We start from the raw sequence: 5,021 nt of genomic DNA on the forward strand, positions 1-5,021 counted from the left end.
GGGAAGAAGGCAAGCTGGCGGAGGCAGTGCGTGATGCTCTGGGCGATGTCCTGCTGGGAAACCTTGGGTCCTGGCATTCATGTGGATGTTACATTGACACGTGCCACCTACCTAAACGTTGTTGCAGACCAGGTGCACCTCTTCATGGCAATGGATTTCCTGATGGCAGTGGCCTCTTTCAGCAGGATAATGCACCCTGCCACACTGCAAAAGTTGTTCAGGGATGGTTTGAGGAACATGACAGAGCTCATGGTGTTGCCGTGGCCTCCAAACTCCCCAGATCTCAATCTGATTGAGCATCTGTGGGATGTGCTGGAAAAACCGATCCAAGTCCAATCCATGAAGGCTCCACCTGGCAACTTACAGGACTTAAAGCAGTGTTTCTCAACCCAGTCCTCAAGGACCCCCTATCCTGCATATTTTCTTTGCAACCCTGAATAGGTACCTGTTTGTAGTTATTCACCCAATCAGCAATGACATTTGTCAGATGTTGCACACCTTGCATAATTAAGTGCTGCGAGATGATTGGTCGAGTAAGTACAAGCAGGGCTACCTGTGCAGGGTTACAATGAAAATCTGCAGGATAGGGGGTCCTTGAGGACTGGGTTGAGAAACACTGACTTAAAGGATCTGCTGCTAACATCTTGGTACCAGATACCAGAGGACACCTTCAAAGGTCTTTAGGAGTCCATGTTTCGACGGGTCGGAGCTGTTTTGGCAGCACGAGGGGGAACTACACAATAATAGGCAGGTGGTTTTAATGTTTTGGCTGATCAGTGTTAGTACGGTATCAGCACAATGAAGTGCAGTATTAGTTTTAATTAAGTATAACGAGCTGTTGGACTGCTGATATGGATTTTCATTCGACTTTCTTTTCCCTTCAGGCTTTAATGTGACACGTACTTTTGTCTTCGTTTGCTGTTTCATTTCATTTTAATTTATTTTGAAGCGAGAAGGGTCCAGCTGGGGGGTCAAATTTGGGTCCAGTACCATTTGAGACGAGGCCTCCATGCAGTGTAATCTGGGTTATCTTGCAGACGGTTTTTGGAGCTGGACTTCACATGTTTCTTAAGATATCTGTCTCTCAGCACACCGCGGTGAGATCGGGGGCTGAAGCGCAAAAAGACAAAAAGCTTTCTCCACCCTTTCGCGGTCTCTCCGTGTGCCACTGGAAAAGACATTAGATGAAGCAGGTTTTGAGGACTATTACAGGCCGTCTGTGAAACCCGCCGGTGTCTGTGACAGACACCACCCCCCCTACCCCACCCCCCCGCCGGGTGAGCTGCAATCGATGATGAATGACCATCTTTCCATTCTTTATCGCCCCACTAAATCATACGCTTACCATGCTTTTATAACCGATTTTTTCTGCTTCGTTTGACTTTTACCCCCCCCCTTTTTTTTTTTTTGTTTAAGTTAAACTCCAAAGACCGTCCTGTTTTTTCCCCTATTGGGCAACATTCTAATCTGTGGTGGTATTGTATAGCACAGCGTACATAGGTATTACAGATGGAGTGCTGGGTTCATGTCATGTTAATTGGACTCCCTTGGACCAATGTGCCATGTCTGGTTTGGATTGGAAAAAAACGAGCCAGAGAAAATGTTCAAATATATTTAAAAAAAAAAAACCCGAGTAAATCCTGAGTGTCTTTTCCTTCACATGGTTTTCTGTTTAAACCAGTGTCAATTACTCAGACCTGCCATTTCACCCTATAGACTAATAAGGAGAGATAGCATTGTAGCTATGTGGCTGTTATAATTCTGAAATTATAATAGCTATAATATTTTTATATGTAAGAAAGGGTCTGGCGGGGCGTCCGGTTAGTGTGGCGGTCCAACACAGGGCTCGCCGGTTTGAATCCCCGTGTTGCCTCTGGCTTGGTTGGGCGTCCCTACAAACACAACTGGCCGTGTCCGCGGGTGGGAAGCTGGATATGGGAATGTGTCCTGGTTGCTGCACTAGCGCCTCCTCTGGTCAGTTGGGGCGTCTGTTCAGGGGGGAGCTGGGGGGGAATAGCGTGATCCTCCCACGCGCTACGTCCCCCCTGGTGAAACTCCTCACTGTCAGGTGAAAAGAAGCAGCTGGTGACTCCACATGTATGGGAGGAGACATGTGGTAGTCTGCAGCCCTCCCCGGATCAGCAGAGGGGGTGGAGCAGAGACCGGGACGGCTCGGAAGAGTGGGGTAATTGGCCAGAAAGGAAGAAGAAGAAGAAAGGGGGCAAGGGTCAGGCATGGTGTTTTGCTCAAAGCAAATAGACTGACAGGCAGATGGAGTGACGGTCCGTCAGACCAGTGACAGGAAAGAAGAATTGAGGCTGAGTAGAGACGGAAGTCATTTCCCCTGACGGTATATAATAAGGGAGCAAAGAAAAAAAGATGGTCTGATTCAGAGTTTATGAGTCTTTACCTGCACCTGCGTCCATTCTGTACAGCAGCTGGGGGTTTCAATGAGGGTCTTCCCGGTATTCAGCCTGAGTACACATTCATTGAATATTCTTTCATCAGTGGGTTTTTTTACTTCCGTGCACACGTAACTCCATATCAGTTAAACAGTGAACCAGCAGTAATGGCTGCTCCGGGTCCAGTATCTCTCGTACCCGCTTCTATTCATATAATTCCCCTTTTGAAATTGTGATCTAATAGACACTAGATACACCATCTGATACAACGGCACACTAATATGATACATTTTTGTTGGGTTTTTCTTCTGTGTGTGTGTGTCTATTTCAGGATCGTGTCACATTATTGATAGCGAGCAGGCATAAACCCAGAAACAGGGCTGAATCACCAGGGCAGTTTAAGCTCAGCTGCTCATGAATTGCATAAAAATTACTCATAAAAGTAAAAAAAAAAAGTCTCTACCAAAGTTAAATATAATTTCTATCAGATAAATGTTTTGAAAAAAATGATTATCGAACAAATGGGGAAACATGTAATACCCCTCCTACTTGCAGCCCTGTCCTCGGGTTGTCCGTATTTTATAGTCTATATACCAGGAGTCACACTGGACTTCAGGTCATATAAGAGTAAACTTACTCCAGATAATCAGAGACATGATCTGGCTTTCAGTTATAGCGACAGGCATGGGCGCAAGTCCGTGAATACTGGGGTGGCATCCGGCGCTTTACCTGTGCCCCCGTCCATAGGGTTAGTGGTTGTGTCAGGAAGGGCATCTGACATAAAATTTTGCCAAATCAATATGCAGATTGACAAGACCATACCGGATCGAACAACGGTCAGCATTGGTACTGTGCCCTCACAGGGTCCTGATGGAAACTGTAAAATCTGCTGTGGCGACCCCCGAAAAACAGGGAAAAAGCTGATTCAAAACCATCATCGGGGGGGGGGGGGGTCCGGGTGGCATGGCGGTCTGTTCCGTTGCCTACCAACACAGGGGTCACCGGTTCGAGTTCCCGTATTACCTCCGGCTTGATCGGGCATCCCTACAGACACAATTGGCCATGTCTGCGGCTGGGAAGCCGGATGCAGGTATGTGTCCTGGTTGCTGCACTAGCGCCCCCTCTGGTCGATCAGGGCACCTGTTCAGAGGGGAGGAGGAACTAGTGTGATCCTCCCACAGGCTACGTCCCCCTGGTGAAACTCCTCACTGTCAGGTGAAAAGAAGCGGCCGGCGACGCCACATGTATGGGAGGAGGCATGTGGTAGTCTGCAGCCCTCCCCGGACCGGCAGAGGGGGTGGAGCAGAGACCGGGACGGCTCGGAAGAGTGGGTGAGTTGGCTGGACGTAGTTGGGGGGAAAAAATCCACACAAAAAAAAAAAATCCATCATCAGGCAAAAAATACAGAAATGTTCAAGCCACCGCTCATGAATCACTCACATCAAGTGAGCAGGTACTGAAGTCATGAATACACGGTGTGTATAAGCACTAAGCAGTTGTTTTTCGACATCTGCAGTTTTTTTCTCCTGGTGGTTTTAAATTAAAGCTGAGAGCTACAGAGTCGTCTATGTAATACACACAAAGCTATGATACACAACATGGAAACCCATTGGTTTAAACTCTAAAGCTGACTACTGGAACCCAGTTGTACTGAAAATGAAAGTACTCTCTGTCAAGTGTCCTGTACTGCCTCTGAGTATGTGGGAAGCCTCTGTGTACTTTGTGCATTAAAACCAAGTCATCTGGTCCTCTGCTGAGGGTATCTCTAGTTCCCAAATGGTCCTGAAACGCTCTAGCCGGGTACCCATCCACTGGACAGATCTCTTCATATATGGCAGACCGGCAAAGCAGCCCGTAGAACTCTTAAAACAGCTTTTAAACTACTCTTCTAACAGTGTAATACTCACTGCACTACAACTCAGGGAGAACAGACGTTAAGTACTTCATCTCTCACTTAAAAGTAGTCCTTTAGTTGTAGGTGTGTTAGGTGAAGAATCAGACACCATTTTCTCTTTGCTGTCTCAGGTCCCTCCATAGAATAAACACCACGCACCACGGTTAGTAGCAGTATGGGATGCCTATGAGAACTTTGCATTTTATGTCATTTAAAAAAAAAAATCACTGTATAACACCGATTTGACTAGACAGCACCTGGGACACATCAGAACCCCTGACACCCCATCGAAACAAAATGCTACAAAATTATAAGTCATTATACTCATATATGTTTACCCATTTAGAGTAAAACTGGAGAAATGCATTGATTTTGCACTATTTTTATGAAACTTGAGTGATTATATTGGGAACATTTGACCTACCAGAACCAGCCAGATATGGTGTACTCTGTCGCCCCCCTGTGGACACACAAAATACAGACTGCTTCAGCCTTGTGTTGAAACACATTCGTGTGCTTTCTTTAATTCCATTAGAAAAACTCAGATAGAAATGTATGGATGCCTGGTCTCCCTTTATAGAGTTCACTCTTGCTCCATCTTTGTTAGAAACACCAGAATAGATCTCCTTCTCCCCAACTACAGCAACCATGTTATTGTGTTATTGTGGCCCTATCCATGTGTTATTGTGGCCCTATCCATGTGTTATTGTGGCCCTATCCATGTG

Source organism: Lampris incognitus, chromosome 4 (genome assembly GCF_029633865.1).
Source record: "Lampris incognitus isolate fLamInc1 chromosome 4, fLamInc1.hap2, whole genome shotgun sequence".
Taxonomy (NCBI): Eukaryota; Metazoa; Chordata; class Actinopteri; order Lampriformes; family Lampridae; genus Lampris; species Lampris incognitus.